Below are 22,434 nucleotides of genomic sequence, written 5' to 3' on the forward strand. Positions count from 1 at the left end.
TCATTTAGAGAGCCCCAAGGGGTGATAATTATTGTACCTATGATCTCTGGTAAGCACGCGGGAGGGAGTTCTATTCACTTAAACTATTTATCATCTCATATTCGATCACTCCATTATAAATATAAATAAATACCTTTCAAAATTAAATTAGGATTAAATTTGTAACCTTTAAAAAAATTCTCCAAATGCTATTGTTTTTTTCTAAGAATAAAATGAAGAATCCTATATTAACTATTTCACTCTTATTTAATAGATGTAGTCTTATGACATTGGGTCTTGCGTAGATCATTAAATTAAAGTTTTATACATTAATTTTGACCTTCATGTGATTTACATTAATATAGGGCTTATTTATGATTTTTTTTTTCAATTTTTAGTTTCTTTTACTGGGTCTAATAGGTATCAGTGTGGTTTTTTGTTTTTCAACATTATATGATATATATCATGTAATGAGGAAAATATTGGTTAGTTAGACATTTTAAAAGCACGATAATTTTGAAAACTACCAACAAAAAAGTGAAAACACCTTTTTTTTTTAAATTGCTAAAAAAAAAAGGATGTCAAACAAGCCCCGAAGAAGTTGTTTTCACTTTACCTGTTATCAATATTCAAAATTATCACGATTTAATAACTTTAACAAAAAAAAAAATCATTTTATGACATATGATATATCATATGAATTTGAAAAACAAATAAACCATAAAATAGTAAAGTCTAGTGATACCGAAAGTTACCAATGGATTTTGCATGTAATATAAAACCAATACTCCAAACACCTCATACTTTATGGATTTTGTTGTTTCAGTAGTTTTTGTCCTGCTTAAGTATCAACAAATTTCACACTCTGTAAAAAAAAATTAAAAAATTAAAAAAATCAACAAATTTCATACAAAGAAAGAATAATATCACTAGCAAAAACCTAAGTAACAAGGAAATAATTAAAACTTAATTTAAAAAATAAGTAAAATGACTCAAAATCATTGTAAAGTTAACCGGTCAATGATTTAAAATATATCTATATATACATTGCAACAGTCAAACCCTCATAACTGACATAAGTGGTCGCAAGTATGTATGCACACGCTTATTAAATTTGGTTAAAATTTAATAATTTAGCAAATGAAAATCTCAACCCTTTTTTATTTTTTTTTATCCTCTTACTAACATGAATTAATCTAGAATAATTACTTAGTTTATTTTCAATATTTTAGATTGAACATTTAAAAAATTTCAAACCAATTTAGATCTCCATTAAAGATTTATTGAAAATTTAAATTACAAATAAAAGTTTGTAAAAGGTGATATGACATTATCCGTCAATGTGGCTCGAATCCGACCCAAAATTAGCTTGTTTGGGTCAAGATTTTCAACTTGTTATAGTAATTGTGTTAGCTAAAATGACTCATTTATTAAATGATTTAGGTTATGGTTGAACTTTCAAACCCTTACTCAACTCAACACCTAATGTACTTTCTAATCTAGATAGTGTATATAATTTATACATCATTGATGCAGCTTGAAATACTTAAAAGGTTTCTTCTTATTAATTTGCATAACTTATTTTTCAATGTTCTATACAATTCTTTCATGCCTAATATTATTATAGACGAAGTGGGTTCATTAGATTAACATATTGATTTGTCACGCTTATATTAATAAGTGTATTTGATATTAACTAGGTAATAAATGGGTCAGGATACCCATTTATTAATTTAATGGGGTAGGCTGGGGTTTAAGGCTTATTGTTTGTTTATACATACGAGTTACTTTTGGGTTGAGGGTAGATGTGATTAAAAATTTGATCCATGATTCGGTCAATTTGATTTGAAATTTGGGATATCCAATTTCTTTTTTTTTTTTTTTTTTTTTTTTTTTTTTTTTTTTAATATGCTTCAGATTAGATTTAGACCATCTTTTAAAATTTTCAAATATTCGATACATTCAGTTTCTTTTAATTTTCTTATAAAAACTTAAATGTATTAAGAGTGTAATATTAAATAGCCACCCTTTTTTTTAATGTCTGAAATATTTTGAAAAAACAATATATTCGATTAGAACTTTTATTATTTAGATTGAATATCCGATTATTTTTCGCTCAAATTCGGATCAAATCTTCCTTGATCCGAAACTTTCAGATGTCTGAATTCTCGATCGAATTGGATATTCAATTTGACCACCGCTAGTTAGAGGAGTCAACCCATGAACCGAGCCAAAATTCTACACAGCTCTACACGCTTGACAAATCTACCCAAAAGTGGTAAAATTTATGTTTAGAAAAAGTTTTTTTTAAAAAAAAAAAAAAGTTATCGGGGTTATCTATAACTTGAATGATTTGTTAATTGATCAGAAGTTTTTATTTTAGATCTAATTCATCAAAAAAATTTGGATTTAAGTTTCTGATCTAATTTTTTTTAATCAAATATACTTTTTCTGGTTGATTAAAACAACCCAGATTTTTTATTTGAATTATGATAACAAAAAAAGATAAAGAATGGATCAATGAATGACTTGACTAATTAGACATTTTATATGCAAAAGAAATTAATTGCGACATAGATCCATCCTATTAATGAAAAAACAGATCTCGGTGCATCATGATAATTTTACAAACCATCATTCATGTTATTAATTCAATAATTAAACAAATTAGGAAGACATAATAGTAAATTTCACCTTTCGAGAGAGATAGCAGATGCCCGGCGTCATAAATGGATCGATTTGTATTGATACTTTACTTCGTTCCCCTTGGACAATTTTCTCATGGGTTTGGGATTTGAGGCATTGGGTGCTAGGTTTTTTGTTTCCTCTATTTTTGCGGCGACTGAAAAGACATCAGTGCATTGGTAGTTAGGTATATATAGAGGTTTTAATTTTTTTTGGGACACAACGACATCGTTTTAATATGTGAATAAAAGTATTCATAATATATTTTTAAAAGGGAACAACAGAGGTGCATCAGTGTGGGTATAATAAAATATCATAATATTTTTTTTGCCAAATAATACACGTACGAATATCCTAGCACAAGTCCAAATTACAAAAACCAAAAACTTCCTCCGTTACTATCTTGTCACAACGTTTCTATCTTGTTCTCTTCACCTATTTTACTTTGATAATCTTTAATAATTAAATTTAAGAAAAACACGGTCACGCGGGATCTTGTTTAATTTATTTTAATGTATCTTTTCAAAATATCTTAATTGGTTATAAGTTCAAAACTTGAATGCTTTGACATAAGTGAAAAGTAGAAATGTTGCAACTAAACAAAAAATTTTAAAAAAATATAAAAATAAAATTTTCTACTTTGTAGACCTCCTTTATTATTCCTTAAACCCTTAGGAAAACTCTTGGCGCATAGACCGTATTAAGGATGCAAATAGGATGACATTTTTGTAAATAATAGAAACCCGATGGTGGAAAATATGATGGCAAAAAGTACCACTACATGTATTTTAGTACATAAAAAGTACTATTCAAAACACTTATATTTCAATGGTACATTATACATGTATAATAGTAGTACACAAAAATGTACCACTGTACCAAAACAAGAGAGAAAATGTACCACCGAACCCCAGATTGTCCTCCTATGTGCATGCCAAATACATAGGTCATATGCGCCTAGATGCACTCTTGCTTTGAGGGCTTCAAGGCCTTCAACCCATTAAGTTAGTTTTTTTTTTCCTGATAACTCATGTATTTATCAGTTTACGAAAATTGTCAAATAACTGATCAATGTGTCGTATTCAATTGAATTTCTATTGCATAAGCGTGTAATAAACTAATATCTACATGAGCTTACATATGGGGAATAAAGCATATGCATTAATAAGTGACAATATTTTCTATACCTACTTAAATAAAACAAATTTAACTTTTCTTTTCTTAAATTAATTACTTGAAGCAAATGAAAATTTCTAATTAACCTTCTACTAATTTTAAAAATTCATGATATAATTTATATTTTTTGCTTAATATGTTGCTTCTTATTTGGAATAATGTACAAGAAATGATGTTTATAAATCTTTTATGTAGAAGTATTATTGTAAGGGTGTTGTAATTCGAAAGCCAAAAAGGGTAAAGGTATAATAATAAATTTTGGTCCAAGACCTAGTTAAATAGTATCGTTGTTTCATGTAAATATGATTTGTTGGTTTACCACCTTTACTGTTGTCACTCTTTTAAGTTTTGCCAATCCTTCTGTTACATTTACCACCTTTTAGTTCCCGAATGTTTCATTATTCGTCCAAATTTTCATCAAAGTAAGGCCTACAAATGAATATTAATTTTTATGACCGCTCTTTTCCTGTCCTTATGATAGTTATTTGATTTTTGAATTGCAAATCTTACATTACACAAATTAAAGCAAAAAAAAAAGGTTCCTAATTTATTACATATTACTGGATTATATGTAGGTATGCTTTAAGGTTTAAAATTGTAATTGGGTTTGCTATTAGTGATTAATTGATGAAATCTTGCTATGTCTTCTATTAGTATTGAAATTGATGTTATTGTTTTGAAATTATTATTTATTATTGCTTTGAAGATTACGGGTTTTTTTTTTTATGTCAATCTCTTTGTATAGGCTTGAAATAAGTTTCGTAATTTATAATTGAAGTTAGATTATTGATTTTAATCATCTAAAATTATGTTTTTCAGGCAAGTGTTGAGATTATGGGATAATAATGGACCAATTATACTCTTTAAATAACATGTGAGTCATTAGGCCCTAAAAAAAACCTCACCCTAATTTAATTTTTTATTTTCGAACCGACTCCAAATAATCAAAATTAATTAGGGTAGAATCTTGTCAATAATTCAAATTGGATTGGACTGAACATTTGAAAATCGATTTTATTTTGTATCGGATTAGATTTGGATTAATACCAAACCATAAACAGAATAGACACCCTTACCCTAAATTCCATATAAGAATACCCTTTAACCTTGTCCACAATTCACATGTCGACATCTACTCCTAAATAATGTTATCATGAAACATTTTGTTGGATAGTCACACATTCACAATATATATTATATCATTAAATAAATTTAACTTTATATAAGTCCTTAACATTTTGATGATAAAAATTTTATTTTGACGACTTATTTTAAAATAGAAGGAATATATTACACATAGATGATGTTAAAACGATATTGCAATGCAAGAAATGGAAGTAGTAATATAGTTGACTTATGATCCGCCAAGTATTGCTTTAATAATGTATACCATATTATTTCTATTTCATTTTTTCAACTAGGGAATTAATACGATCATCCATAATTGAAAATAGTAAGTTTATATTATTAAAATTTTTTGCTACATGTTCCATAGATCAAAGAGTCTAACCTAGTTTAATATGGCCATAATTTCTTCACATGGCCTTGTTTTTCTTGAAATGAAATTATTTTTACTACATTTAAATTACATTTTTTGTGCACATAATTATTTTAATTGAAATTAGGCCATTTTCTCTTCACCATATTTTTAATGAACGAAAATTATTTAATTGAAAAAAAATTATATTTATTGAAAGTAAATTATTTTACTATACTTAATTTTTTTTAACCAAATAATATTTGGATATGGTGAAAACTAAAGAGATTTGGGTTTAAAAATTAATTACAATAATATGGACCATGTAATATTATCTCTTTGCTATTCACATATTTCTCACTAAGGCCCTGTTCTCTTCCACTATATTTGCTTAACAAAATTATTTTCAATAAACTCAAATTATTTTTACTTTGCTAAATTAATATTATTGATTAAAACTTATTGTTAAATTTTTCTTTAAAGTAAATATCTTTTTAGAATTTATTTTTACTAAGCTAAATTTATTCTGTTAAAGTGAGCTTATTTTTGGTGTACTAAAATTATTTTTATTGAACATTATTGTTTTAAGGTGACCAGAACAAGTCTTAAGTGATCATTAATTAAAATAATCTTCATTTTTAATAAAAGTTATCAAAAATCATTGGTGATTCTTCTTATTTTTCTTATATCTTCAATTTGAGTAGCAAATTTCAAAGAATCATTTTTAGTAGAAACATAATCTTCATATTTAGTAGCAAACTTCAAATAAATGAACAAGATTGACACAAGTATAAAGGATAAGATATTATCATTTAATGGTACACATAATTTTGCATTTATTTTGATTCAATAATTTATCTATGTATAATTGGTAATGAATCACAAAAAATCATTGGAGATTATTTTTAAAAGATATTATTATCTCTATATTGTTCACAGTGGACAAAAAAAACAATATTTGAATCTAGATAATTGTATCCTTGTTATCTTTTGTATAATATTTTTTTAGAATCATATGATATTTGTAGAAACATAATCTTCATATTTAGTAGCAAATTTCAAATAATTGAACAAGATTAACACAAGTATAAAGGATAAGATATTATCATTTAATGGTACACATAATTTTACATTTATTTTGATTCAATAATTTATCCATATATCATTGGTAATGAATCACAAAAAAATCATTGGAGATTATTTTTAAGAAATTATTATCTCTTTATTGTTCACACTGGACAATAAAAAACATTCTTTGAATCTAGATAATTGTATCCTTGTTATCTTTTGTATGATATTTTTTAGAATCATATGATATTCTAAACATATTGGGAGTATATTTTAGAATCATATAATATGAGATTTTAAACATCCATGGTTCACACTAACATCTTGTTCAAATCACCTTAATAATTTTGCTGAATTGAGCTTATTTTTTTTTATTGAAATTTAATTATTTGTATCGAATTTTATTTATTTTAGGCAAGTGAAAAATAAGGCCTAAATGTTTATAATGTAATATGAATTAAAAGAAACATTCCTTAAATTTTTATTAGTAGACAATATAATATTAAAGAATCATAAGAGAACTTAAATATTTATTGACAATTCCAGATTAATACTTAGCTGTTTTTTTGTTACACATATGCTTTTAATTAAATATTTTTGTCTTTTTTAATAATAAATGAAATGAAACCTTTGTTCATTGTATCTTTCTTGTCCATATATGTTTAGTATCTCCATCGATTTTAAGATATTTATTGCCAAAATATGAGGATACACTTGCTATTTTAATTTAAACTTATTAGGACATATTCTCTTCACCTTATTTCTACTGAGTTAAAATTATTTTAATGAACAAAAAGTATTTTTATTTTACTGAACTTTTTTTTTACTTAACTAAAATAATTTTATACTAAATTATATGTTAGGGGTATAATAAATATTGCATTATTGATTATATTCGTTGTGACTGGTGATGCTTAATGTTAGATGTTTTTTATAGTTGAATTTTATTCATATTTAGATTAATTGCATTATTATTTATTTTAGGATTCTCAATATTGATTTGGTTAATTGCTTAGTAATTAGCTTAAGTCGAACTAATTGGTTAAACCATAATCTATTGGGATCCAACCCTTACTTGCTCGTCTACATAGTAGGAGGTCTAATTAGGTTTATTTTTGCTAATTGTACGAGACGCTTATCAGAGAAAGTAACGTAGGCCATATATGGGTAAGATAAACAACATTCATAATAAAAATCGAGCTTCCTTCCTAAACAAGATAGATAAAAATAAATAAATGGGAAGATCATGATGATTGTATAATGTACATGTTTTATGGCATTCACTTTTAATATCAATCTTTATTCATAAAAAAAATAGACCGATCTTTGTAAAATAAAGTATTTGAAACAAGATTTTCAAATTTAGAACAAAATTAAAAGGATTACAAATTTTTAGATTACACTTGGCAACAGGGGCGAAGCCAAGATTTTCAAGTCCTAGGGGCCGGACTGTTAATAGATAATTGAAAAAAAATTAAAATTTACTAATATTTTATTTGTTACTAAAAAAAAAGAGTTAAATTTTATTCTATGATTTTTCATAATAGCAAAATCATCAATAAAAATTCAACAATAATATTTACCGCAATCTCTTATTAACTTTTCTATATATATATATAAAAAAAAATAGTGTTTTTGATTTCATGATATTTATACAAAACAATAGTTATCAAATTAACTAGCATATAACCCTAAAAGTTTGATATTTCATATTAAATGTAAGCAATTAGCCTAAAGTGCCACTCAATTGACAAAAAATTAGCCAAATTTATTAAATAATATAAATATATTATTTTTTAAAAAAAACCCATGCCTAAGTTGAATAAACAAAGCCTTAAATTTTTTTTTAAAAAAAAAGTAAAAAATTGATTGGGATAGGATTCGATCCCAACTCCCTCATGAAAAAACATCACTCCTTAACCATCATAACAAGTCTTGTTTACTAATCCTTCTCAAAAAAAAAGTCTTGTTTACTAAAATTCATGTCTCTTTAAAAATATATGTAATATTTTTAGGGGGGCATATTATAGAAAACATGAATTGCAAATTTGGGCCGAGGAGGCCATGCCTCCACCAGCCCCCCTTTCCCTTCGCCCCTGCTTGGCAATATAAGTCATAGGTTTAAACATTCCTTAATGATACCAAATTTCCAAGTATAGCACTAAATCATGTCTCGTAATATAAATACTCCATGATTGAATAGTACAACTCATTCAATTTTGTTTGAAATTGATGTTGAATTATAAGGCATTGGAATGATAAATATCTAGGACTTACTACGTATTTAGGAAGTTCGAGAAATGATTTTTTTGAAGTATTCGGATCGTGTATGGAAGAAGCTAAAAGGATGGAAAGAAAAATTCCTAGCTAGCTATCTCAAGTTGGAAAAGATATTTTAATTAAATTAGTGGACCAAGCAATCTCAATGTATGCAATGCAATGCTTTAAATTACCTCAAAGCATTATTTTGAAGGTGGAGAAAATTTGCAAGAGTTTCTTTTGGGCCAAAAGAAGAATAAGGGGAAGATTCCTTAGGTATCATGGTGTAGACACCTAAAAATATCTCCCCAAAACCAAACCCGATGATGAACAACCTTTCACCGCCATTATTGGTCGGGTTGAGTATTTAATTTTTGGAGTGCTTAAATCCATATTTCCATTTCATAAACCAACCCAACTTCTAGCCCATTTCCCCAAACCATAACTTATTTTCCTCTTTTCGTGCCTTTAAACCCAAATTATTTCATTTCGTGTCCTTTAAAATCATTCATTTCGTGTCCTTTTTATAAAAACGTTTATTTCAGTTTATTTTGGTCCATAATATGGGTCCAATGATTGAATAGTTGGATGGGGTTTGAAAAGAGCTTTCCAACGATATATTATAAGCTCAAATCCGAGTTATAGCGAATAAGTTATGGCCAAAATGTTAAACTGAGCCCAAACCGAACCTAAGCCCACCTTACCTACGACCCAATGATCATGTGGAGGGTCCAAATTATTTAATCCCATTCTTAAACCAATTAGGATTAATTATAAGCTTCTATTAGTTTCTAAAAGATCATAATTATCCTTTTTGAAAAGATAAGACTAAATAGTTTGAAATTGAATAAAACTCCTTTTTTTGAAAGTCCTAATCCTATTCGAATCGAAAGACGTTCAAAGATAGACAGATAATATTTTCGTGCCTCAGAGTTTTTATCCAAATCTTAGATGGTTGGATAGCTCTTGAAATTATCTTTCTAATGATATATTATAATATCAATTCCGAGCTATAACGGAAAAGATATTAATAAAATGTCAAACTCTATCCAAAACTGACATCGTCTCACTATTTCAGCTATATCTTTTATTATATAAAATATTTCAATCTGATTATAATTGGATTAGAAAGTATACTTCAAGAGCTTTCCAACGATATCTTATTCATATTATTCCGATTTCTGGATCAAAAGATATGATAAAAACAAAAACCGCAAAAACTGCTGTCTATCGAGTTTTATTCTGATTTAATTCGGATCTTATCTTAATTCTTCGACCCTTCTTTTTTCTCTATAAATAGAGGTCATATCACCCCTTTTCCAATCATCAACAAGCTTGATCATCAAATCCTTCTTTCTTTCTCTCTTTTACACCAAAAATCATTCTCTTCTCTCTCTCCCATATCCTAAGCCTTAAACCTATATTTCTAATTACACCATTCTTCCCTTAAGCACTTCAAAGAGTCTATACTAAACCCGAGGTTCCGTCCTTAAACCAAGGCGTGAAAGGTATAAATAACTGAGGGTTTGGACCAAATAAAATCTATATTTATTTAATTTAATTTTCATTTATTTTATATTTTTATTGAAGTTACTAACAATTTATTCATGATGTAGCAATTTAAAGGAACGCGGGGAATGTGAGTAATTAATTAATTTAATTACTCTTATTTTATTTTCTTATTGCTAGTATCATGATTAGGTTATTTTATATTTAATTTGACTAACGCCATTATTGTTAAATTGCTTCCAATATTAATGTTTATTCTATTATATTTTTTTATGATCACTATATTGCATGTTTAAAGGGAATATGTAATTGAAAATCACGCCTAATAAGATAATTTGGACAACCGGTTTAGGTTCCTTTTAATCTTGTATTTTAATCAAGTGATCACTAATATTATAGAATTATATGTTGCATTAATATTAAACCAATTTAGCATAATAATAGTTTGGAGCGAATTGAATATTTTGTTTGTATGCCTTTGAGATCGCATGAATCACTTTTCACTATAAGAATCGAGTAGAGGCCAATATGGGCGAATGTGACTCCATGACTCACTTTGTACCATCATCCCCGATCCTCCTTTCGTGGTTCCGAACCATATGGAGTTAGTAATCTCATGGATTATGAATGGGGTGTAACCTTCACGGGTCAATCGTTGTTGCCTATCGTTGTCCCTTAATTGTGGTTCCCTTTTATGATCCGTGAACGATTTACAAGTTCCTTAAAAACTTGTTGGCGGCTCCCTACTTTATTTGTCCCTAATCGTTGTCCCTAATCGTAATGTCAATTCCCACTTCCTATGAGTGCCAAGCATATTCACAACATGCTTTTTACGTAGGCGCACTTCAAACGACGCCTACACATGGGAGAATTTGTGTAGACCTATAAGCGAAGGAGGAATAGGGATGAGGATCTTAAAGCATTTAATACAACTTTGTAACACCCCGAAATTACTATCCAATAATAATTATTATAAAACATGATTTAGAGAGTAATTTAAGGATATTACCGCCACGTGATTACGTAATGCTTAATAGAGACTTGCAGCGGAAGAAAAGTACTTATCATTTAATAATAATAATAATAATAATAATAATAATAATAATAATAATAATAACCTCGTTTTGGGTTGCATCTCAATGTGGAAAAAACTGAAGTTTTCTGGCCTATAGAAGACCCTCGAAGCAGGCTTGTGGGTGTTTTCCCCCCTTCTATTGCTCGACCATTGCATGGTGTTAAGCTGCTTGGTGGTCCTGTTAGTTCTGATTCCAGGTTTAGTGGAGAGCTTGTGATGTAGAGGGTGACCAAGACCATTGCGCTTATGGATAAGGTTGTTATGCTGGATGATCCTCAGTGTGAGCTGTTGTTACTTAGGGCATGTACTGGAGTTTCTAAACTCTACTTTGCCTTGCGTACTTGTCCTCCAGGTGCATTCGAGGCGGCTCAACGCGTTTTTGACGAGGCTCTTCGATCTTCCTTGGAGCGTATTGTTACTGCTTCGGGGCCCGGGTTTGGTGATTGGCAGTGGCGGCTTGCCACCTTACCATTTGCGTTTGGAGGGCTTGGTGATTACTCCGCAGGTGATGTTCGTCACTATGCTTTTCTTGCTTCTCGGTTGCAGTCTGCTGGGTTGCAGATGCAGCTTCTGCATCGTACTGGTATTGTAGGTCTTGGTCAAGCTTTTGAGGATGCGTTGAGTTTGTTTACTGGAACGGTTGAGTCTGACATTTTAGTTAATCCTTGTGAGGTCGTTGCCCCAAAATTGGCAGATATATATTTCACAAAGGTTACCGCTTCTGCAGAATCCACCATTTCTTTGTCTCATCGCCAGTCGACATTGTGGAAGTCACAACAGGGTGATCACACCTCTGCTTGGCTTCGGGCAGTCCGTATTTCTGGATTGGGTCAGACGATGAACGCTAAGACATACCGATGTGTACTGTGTTATCGGATGGGTGTTCCATTGTTCTCTGTCCCGACACCGTGCTCTGCTTGCTCTCGGGTTTTTACTGGGGATGTATTCAGCGACCATGCGGTGTCGTGTGCTGGCATTGTTGGTATTAAATATCAGAACAATGTTGTTCGGTATACATTTGTTGATATTTGCTACAGATTTGGGATTTCAGCAAGAAAGGAGATTGACATAGGATTGTCTGGAGGGAATGACGGGGCCCTCAGACCTGCCGATGTGTTACTTTATTCATGGGATCGTGGTCGTGATGTACGTGTTGACTTCACAGGGTCTTCTCCTTTGACACAGACAGGGCTATCTGACTTTATTCTGGGACGGGTTGTGGCTGATGCGGCTCATCGGAAGCGGGTTAAGTATGAAGATCGTTGTATGTCGATTGGATATGGTTTCATTCCCTTCTCCTTTTCTTCGCTTGGGGATTTAGAGAAGGAGGCTGTTGCGTTGCTGAAGCGGATTCAAAGGTTCCCAATGACGCAAGACATTGGGGATCGTGCTGCAGCTCACATATTCACTAGGGTAGGCTTTGCTATAGCTAGAGGAGTGGGGGCCCAGATTGTATCTCGGCTTCTCACTAATTTATTGTAGGTTGTATGACTTTTGTTTTTCAGATAATAATAATAATAATAATAATAATAATAATAATAATAATAATAATAATAATAATAATAATAATAATAGTTGTAGTTGTTGTTATTGTTGTTGCTGCTGCTGTTGTTGTTGCTGATGTTGTTGTTGTTGTTGTTGTTGCTGCTGCTATTGTTGTTGCTGTTGCTATTGTTGCTTGTATAACTTTGTATGTGTTTTGAGATATAATAATAGTAGTAATAATAATAATAATAATAATAATAATAATAATAATAATAATAATAATAATAATAATAATAATAATAATAATAATAATAATAATAAAGTAGTATTACACGCAAGTAGTAGTATATTTATATAAATATATGTAAGTAGTTGTAGCTAGTCTATAAGTAAATATGACAAAATAAGACTAAAAATAACAATAAATTAGTTAATAGATCAAAATATAGGTTCTTGGGATATGAAATGAATTTAGGCCATAAAAGAGTTCAACGTACTCTTATTTAACAAAAGAACAAAGACCAAATTGGTCTTAATTAGAGCAATGGTGCGAAAGAAAGAACAGGGGGAAAGGAGGAGGGGGTTGTCATGGGTGGATGTCCAGATGGTGGCAGGGTGGCAGAGGGTCGCCGACCAAGTGATGGGTGGCTGGTGGTGCATGGCCTGGTGGTAGTGGCGTGCGGTGGTGGTGCGGAGGAGAGATAAGCTAGTAGGAGGAAGAGAGTATGAAGAGGAACTTAGAGAAGGAAATGGGGTGAAGTAGTGTTATGTTCTCATGGATATTTATAGCAATATTTTTGGTACTATTTCATCCATAATCTTTAATGTAGGAAGCAAGTGGATTGTTAGTTCCCTCGTTGCTTACATAGTCTTGATTTTTATTTTTTATGTTTTTTTTTTTTTTGGTTTTTTTTGTAGTACATACTAATTTGATGTAGCAGGAAGATAGCTAGATTGGAGTATTGGTTTTGTGCAGTACTAGTTTTGTGTAGTGCTAGTGTACTACAAATATGTATTTCGGCTTAAGGAATGCATTTGATATTTTGTAGTTTGACTTGAAAACAAGGTTTCTTGACTTGGGAACAAAATATTATCAATTGAACGCCGATTTTTAGGTAATACAATTTTAACTTGACTTGTATAATTAAACCTTTATAAAGCATAATTATAAAATTAACTTCATAAAAACATATAAATATTTTTGTATGATAAAATATTTTGGAGAATCCATGGTTAATAATTAGTAAATGACTTTAAAATACGGGGTATTACAAGCTCTCCTTGGGATACAAAGAGGGGGAATCCTTCACGACGAAAAGACGGTAATGACTCGTGTTCTACTAAGTAAAGATTTCCCTAATACTTTCTGTGAGGAGGGTGTGCCCGTCGCAAGGGATCATTCTCCTTTATGCCCATGATCCTTTAAAGCCTAGGACTTTACATTTTTTAAGGTTGTATTAGGATTTGAATTCCTGATTGTTTGGGAGAACTTGAATTATAGAGTTGATTTTATTATTGCACTTTTTTTGTAAGAAACTAATAAGGAGTCGCCAATGAGTTTTAAATGAGTTTTAGGAAAACTCATAAACCTCGTTCATGTTTTTCTCCAAGTATACTTCAAGGGATAGCATGAATCATAAGTTTACCCATGCTCAAATTGGTATAATTATATCAAAAATGAGTTCGGGAGCGAGGGTACTAAAATAACGTTCCTTTTAGGGAGGAATCGCTATTCCATCCCAAGTGTGGCCTTTACTAGCTATTCGTTTTTCACAATTTCATTACCAAATAATCTATGCAACGTGATACCTAGAAACAGGGCCGTAGCATGGCCAGGGAAGGTGGGGCAACCGCCCTGGGCCCCCTGACCAAAAGCCCAACTTCAGTATATTCCAAGGCCCCAAAATAAATGTTTATGTAACAAAAAACAAAAAAAAAAAAATTAAAAAGCGTGTAGCAAAACATATCTAACAGTACAACTGTATTTCAAAAGTGCCATTATTTTCGCTATTCAACCTCCTTCCTCCCTAATTTTCTCCCAAAATATTCACTTTCCTAAGTGAATTTGATTAACCCAAAAAAAAAAACTGTAATTAATTTAATTTTATCCCTTTTTTTTGGTAATTTTATTTTCCAAATGTATCTCTTTTTAATTTTCAGTCAAATTAATTCCTTCTCTTTCGTGGTTATGATAAATGGTAATTTTACCCTTCAATTTCAATGGGAATTCATCTAATCATATATAATTCTCGTTGTATATCTACTTTATTCATCAAAATATCTTCTTTCTATTAATTTTTTCTTAATCTATACGATTACTTTCATTCATGAAAATCAAGAATTATAAATTTGGTGGGAAAAAACTCTAATTGATTGATTGGTTATTTGGCTTGAATGGTTCGCTTGATCTAATATTCTAATTGCTTCGATGAGAGTTACGGGAATTACTTGTTTCCTAATTTCATGATTTCATCTAAATGCTACCGCCTACTGTCATTCAAGAAAAATATGTTAGAACTTTGATTTCAATGTTTTATCCATATGAAATTTGAAGTTTTTAAAAGATTATTATGGGTAATAATATATTTTTTTTTGTGCAAACCCAGATTTTATTTTATTGTATGATACTATATGTGAATTAGGGGCCCAATTTATGTCTCCGCCCCAGGCCACCGAAATCTCAGAAACGGGCCTGCCTATAAATAAGTTAGTTGATTTTATTTATAAGCATTAATCACATAAATATTACATTGCAACGAATGTCGTTATTCTTATATAGTCAAATTCGTGAAAAGAACAATAAAAAAAAAAAGATTCGCCTTGGCTTAAGCGATAAAACAACAATTTATTATTTCAATTCTAGTCTTTAATTAATATAAGATGCTATATGAAATTAATTAATTAAAAATTATTTAAGTGATCAAACAATACTAATTAATTGATTAAATTTATTTAAACAAGAAAGAAAAATTGATTTAACTAAGTGATCAAGAAACTAACTATTTTCCTTGGTTTGCTAGATCTTTTTTCTGATGTTTATGGACCTTCTTTCTTCTTTGTACCTCCAAGGCTTCAGTGGAATCAATTAGGGTTAGAGAGTATTTAGGAAGAGAGAAGAAAAGTAGAATAATAGTAAGAGGGTTTGAGAGATTAGTGATTTCACAATGCTAGGGTTTCAATTATGATTTTTTTTTTTCTGTTCCAGGCTAAACGAAGACCCCTATTTATAGACGTTGGAATCTAGGTTTAGGGTTTTAAAGCCGTGGCTTCAGGTGGCATGCGCAACTCTTGAAGTTACGTTGATTGCCGTGCTCAACTCTAGGACTTGCACGTGCCACACGCGAGCAACTTAGTTAGTTGCTCGCGGTACAATTTGCCTTATACGAAACGTGTATTTAAAACTACCATAACTTTTGATTACAAAGTTGGATTCAAGAAATAAGTTATCATTGGAAAGCTCTAAATTTCTAATTTCCAATGCCATTGGAATTAGGTTAAAAGTTATTGTGGATCAAAAGGCATGGTCGTTTGAGTGCAAGGGTGTCGATTTTAGGGCTCGATTTAGTATTTTGATGATAACTTCTTCACTTTAACTCGGATTGGGCTTATAATATACCATTGGAAAGCTATTTGAAAGGGATATACAATTTTATAGTCCTTGCACAAAATTGGGTGGTTAAGTGTTTTGGTTAGCTCGTTTTTCAACAATATGAGATCCATTTGATCCAATCATTGCATATGACGCATTAACGTCTGTTAATAATCAAGATTAAACATTTATGAGCCTGTTTTTGGCCTAATTATTAATTATACTAGTCTATAAGATAATTTGGTCTCAAATACGGGTTTTAATTTACTTCATTATGCTTTTCGGAGTATATAAACACTCTTACTCACTCTAATGTAGCATGAGAATGAGTTTTTATCATCACACTTCTTTTCGAGACAGGAGGCCAAAAGTAGGTATCTAGAGTTAGGCCCCACTTTGATCGAGTCTAGCATAGACGATGCTCAAAGTAGTCAAGGAAATAAATTCGAGACTCATTCTACAAAGTTCCTTAAAGATAAGAAATCTTTCAGTAGTGTTGAGAATGTCGAAACTATCCTCAATTCGCTAAATTTTCAAGACAAGTAGCTACTAAGATCAAAGTAATTTTGAACCTAGTACGCTAAAGAATATAGATTGACCCTTTGCAAGTATAGAACGCTTTTACAAGCAAAGGCTGTCTTGAGTGATGTCATGTTATGAGAAGGTACCGAATTTAAAAAGAGTAAAGAGGATGTACCCTCTCAATAGGTCATCAGCAGTTTAAAGTCCCTCGATATGTCATTGTAACTTTATTCTATGATCTTTACAAAGTTAAAATGATAAAATGGGAGTGTTTCAACATTTGTAGCCTAGTACTTGTATAAAATATTGACACACGCTACTAAACCAAACACTTGATGTCTACAAGACAGAAATGCATGCCTCGAGACTGGAGGCACATATCCAAATCCAGTAAGAGAGAAGAAAATCAGCAACTCTCTCAGCAGTGCTGTCCACAAGATGAAAACACGCATCTCAGGACTAGGGGTACACGTCTAAATAGGTGCGGCTTCAGATAGGGCCGCTCTTTATACAGGGGGTGGAAGGACACCCTAAATGTCTGGTAAAGCTAGAGTGCTTCCTACCTAACCGTATTTGCTTCCAATTGGAGGGAGTCTAGCCTTGATGGTTCGACGCACCTGTCGACTTATTAAGATAACTCCTGATGACACTAACAGAATTTATACCGTTTTCAAACGGGAGGTAGATCACGTTCCTGGTGCAATTTTACGCAGCACATACGCCATACAATTTTAAGCTGTATTTTTGTTATGGACAAAAAAAAATACAAAAAACGTGACATTTCTAAAAGGGTAGTACAGGAAAATGCCAAATTGTCTATGGGAGCTTTTGCGTAAGCACCAGTAGGAATATTTTAAGACGCTTCACGAAAAACACCCAAAACGTATACTTGGGGTAGACACAAAGCCAGGTGTGCATGCAGGATGATGAGAAAAACTATCAAAGAAAAAAAGAAACTACTGGATGCAAAGCAAAAAAAAAGGTTTTTGAAGGTTTTAAAAAACTTCGTGAGAAAGCCTGTCGAGGCACGAATTCAACGAGCTATAATGTTTGGTTTGGAAGACAAAACAAAACCGGGAAAATGGTCATTTAGACTGACCAGTATCCGCGCGCAACTTTGAGGGTTGCACTAGGCTACAAGGGTGTAGCGCGCAACATTGGAAGTTGCACGCAGCTATCCCGCGCAACTATGTGAGTTGCATGCAGAACTTAAACAGCGAACAATTATGGAAGAACACGATCTGCAGTTCGTGCCCTTCTTCTTCATTCGTCTTTTCCGGTTTCTTTCCATCTGTTGTCGTTGTAGGGAATATTTCAAGCATTATCCCTAGCTTGAACTAGGGGTGTTCATAAATCGGTCCGGACCGAAAAAATAGACCGGACCACCCCGGACCGGACCAGATCGAATTACGTCCGGTCTTCGGGTCTTGAAATTCATTTTTTCGGTCTTCGGTCCGGTCCGATCAAAAACCCTATAAAAACCGGTTTTGGACCGGACCGATTTTTTTATTAAAAATATGTGTGAAACCTTAAATAATGGTTAAAATTATCCTTAATAAGCTTAGTAAACTTTAAATTTATAAGTTTTTTTGCACTAAACATACAAAAAAACGTAAAAATGACATTACAATATAGTTTTTTCAATAATTTTTTGGTGTTTTCCTTAACTTTATTAAAAATTTAGTATTCTTTTTAAAAAAAATTCTTAAATCTGTCAAAGCGGTCCGGTCCGGGTTTTGGACCGATTCTTTCGGTCCGGTCTGGGTTCGGTCCTAATTTAATCGGTCCGGTATTCGGTTCTTAAAATTTTAATTTTCGGTTTTCGGTCCGATCTGGTCTGGTCTTGGACCGATGAACAACCCTAGCTTGAACCCCACTGTGATCATACACTAAAGTACGGTGGCGTCCAAAAGGAAAGAAGATAGAGCAAAAGAGTCGTCAACAAGTTTTAGGAACTTGTAAACCGTTCACAGGGTGAAGGTTACACCCCTTAAAGATCCAGGAGATCGTCATTTCCTATAGGTCTTGAACCATGACTGGTAGTTCGGGGATTAAGGTACAAATCCAACCTAAAAGAGATTGAACCTGCCCTAATAATAGGCCTTTACTTTATTCTGATCGTATTCATGTGCGCTTTCTGACTAACATGCAATCAATAGGATTAACCCTAAACCTGTTTATCTATGTTGGTTGAATATTAATGCACAAATAAGTCTATTATTGACGATCACTTGAATTATAATCAAATTAACCCTAAACAAGATTATTAATTATCTTATTAAGTGTGATTACAAGTACTAATTCCCTTTAAACATGCATAAAAGGCGTTTTCAAGCAATAACAATAAATATAATATCAAGCAACATAATAATAATCATAACAATAATCATAATAATAATAATAATAATAATAATAATAATAATAATAATAATAATGATAATAAATCATAAAAATAATCATAATAATGATAATAATTATAATCATAGAAATAAACATGTTCATGTTAAAACATAATAGCAAGATCCTAGGCATAATACTAACAAGATTAATAACAAACCCTAGCATGTCACTAAGCAATAAAAATCAAAGCTTTAACCCTAACATGATACTAACAATCATAAATATTAGGAAGAACATAAAAGGCATCATAACAATCATACTTGATTTAAGGAACTTATTCTTTACCCTAAACATGATACTAGGAAGCAATAAAACATCCTAACATGATACTAGGAATCAAAATAACAATCTAAGCATGATTTCTATATCACAATATCAATTAAATCATTAAAGTACTTACTTGGATGCCTCGTACCTCTTTCTAATAACAAAATACACACGTTAGTAACTTCAAGGAAAATAATAAACAAAACAATTAAATTAAATAATTGAAATAGAAATTTGGGACCAAACCCTCAGAAATTAAAACCTTTCACGTCTAGGGCGAAGGCAACTTCGAACTTGGCTAGGTGTATCTAAGTCTTGCGAATGCGGAATTTTGTATTTGAGAAAAGGCTAGTTTAGAAAAGAGAGAGAGAGAGAAAGAGAATCTTGATGAGAGTTGGTGAATGAATAGAGAGAATTGGTGAAAACTGATGAGAATTGATAAATGAAAACGAAGTTTTTAGAAGGCTATTTATAAAGAAAATCAGCCAAAAAGATAAAAAATCAAAACAGAGTTCTGACGCGTAAAACGGAGGTTAGCGTCAGACGCTGACATTAGCGCCAGACGCCAAACGTAGCGTCAGGCGCTGATGCTGGCGTTTGGCGCTAACTTAATTATTGACGCGTTTTCTAAAATCAGATAGAAATTGACCGTATGGGAGGATAAAATTGTATTTTCCTCAAAAACATTCTTTTGTTCTGATTAAAACTCTAAAAAAGTCAACAAAAGTCAATTTATCAATGCTTATTGAATTAGGAATGAAAAGAACCTTCTAGAAGAATCTAGAAGACTAAAACCATTCCTAATTTCATTAGGAATGATAAATCTATATTAGACCCTCCTCTAGATCATTGGGCCGCATATGAGGCTCAAACCAGGCTCAGTTCAGTAATTTGGCCATAACTTCCTCAATATTCATCGGAATTGGGCTTATAATATATCGTCGGAAATCTCTTTTCAAGCCCTGTCCAACTACACTATTATTGGACCTATATCATGTACCAACCGAACTGGATTGACTGTTTTCTTAAATTAGGTTTTCAAAAACAGAGAGAAGAGAAAAGAAATTAAAAACTATCCGCAACACTAAACTTTCCACACTTTCACTTTATTCGATTATGATTCGACGTGAAAGGTACTCATCACCGGGTTTGGTTTTGGGGAGACACAAATGGGTGTCTACAGAAGCCCCCACTTTGACTGAGTTTGGAGAAACGCAAGTTTCGAAAACAAAAGTCAAAGTATCGATAGGGACGTAGAATGATTCAGAACGTTCTTAGATCCTAAATCATTCTTGTGACGCCGATACCTGCAAACTAGCGTTAGTTAAACAGATAAGAGAGTTAAGAAACGCGTATCTTGCACCGTCAAGCACACGTCTCTGAAAGTAACCGATTTGCTGTCGTATCCTTGTTTTGATGACCTCCTGCAAGCTAGAGAATGCCATCCCGCTTGAAGACTGCTACGCTTGTAACTGCTTCTAATTCCGCCGTGATAATCTTCCGCAAGCCAGGGAACACTATCGAAGATTGCTTCGCTTGAAACAATCCTCTTCCGCTTTGTGACCATCTTCCACATCTTAGGGAACACGATCGACGACAACTTCGCTTGAAATCATCTTCAGTTGTTTGTGACAACTCTCCGCAAGCTAGAGAATGCTGCCGAAGATATCCTCGCTTGAAGCTATCCTCATTTGTTCTGATAATATTCCAAAGAAAATTATCGAAGACCTCCATTTGTCGATCTTTTAAAAGCTCGCTTGAACTTTGCTATGCCTGTACGTCGGCGCTTTGCTGCTGTTGAACCTATATGTCGGTGCCTTTTGCTGAATTATGAACCAGTATGTCGGTGCTTTTCTGAATGAACCAGTGTGTCGGTGCCTTTTGCAATGAGCCATTGCTTAGGCGCTTTAAGCTAAGTGAGACGATCTTTCATCAGGTCGATCACTTTATGTAATCAAGTCGATTACTAAAATTGTGTCAAATTTTTTAGAGGGACTAACTGGCGTACCAAGGAACCTGAAACATATTGCAAAAGGTTGGAACAACCGTACTGAGTGGCTGAACATTCTGGCGCCGCTGAAATAACATCAACGCCACTTATCTGGCCGTAGCGCCAGATGCTGGAGCTAGTGCCAAGCGCTAAGCTTATCGACTGACGCCAAGGTCTGATGCTTGGTGCTAGAGTCGGGTTTTCCTTAAATACCCTTCTCTTCCTCATTTCTGCTGCTGTTGTTCGCGTTTCTTGCTCGAGAATTCCCAGAACTTCAACTCACTCGTTCTTGCTTGTTTCTCAACCAAATTCGCTCAAATTTGTTGCAAATCAAAGATTATTCCATCCATTTTCCCGATCTATGTAAGTTTCCTCCAAACTCACACCGGTTTTAATAAAAATTTTCCATGCATTTATTCTCGAATTTCTTGAAAATTCAAATTTAGAATTGCTTAATTCTCTTTGTTTATCAAATTTTATGCCATGGAATTGCTTGATTATGTTTATATATTGCCTTGGGAGTAATTTGAGACTTGTTTGACTCAATTTGGTGAAGAAATGAACAAACCACCATTGTTGAACCACTTAAGGTCGGGAAAACAATTTGGCTTATTCTTGATGTTTTTGCTAGAAATTCTTGTCCAATTTGTCACAATAATTACTATAGTATTGCAAGAAATTGTTTGATTGCTTGAAAAATGCCGTATATGCTCAATTTGAATTTGTGCTATGTTTTAGTACTACGTACTCTTTTTTTTGCGAACATAGTATCATGCGGCTAGGCGAACCTTAGATATCATAAAACCTTAATTTATGATAATTTTGTACAATGTAGCATGGCAAGACAACGAGGTTCTGGTTCACGGTCCTGATACGTTCGACGGGAGCATGAGCCTATAGAGGACTTTGCTGAAACGTCCACTTCACTTGGTCGACTCCCTGAGTGGGATGAG

This window comes from Chenopodium quinoa, unplaced genomic scaffold (assembly GCF_001683475.1).
Source record: "Chenopodium quinoa cultivar QQ74 unplaced genomic scaffold, ASM168347v1, whole genome shotgun sequence".
In the NCBI taxonomy this organism is placed as follows: domain Eukaryota; kingdom Viridiplantae; phylum Streptophyta; class Magnoliopsida; order Caryophyllales; family Amaranthaceae; genus Chenopodium; species Chenopodium quinoa.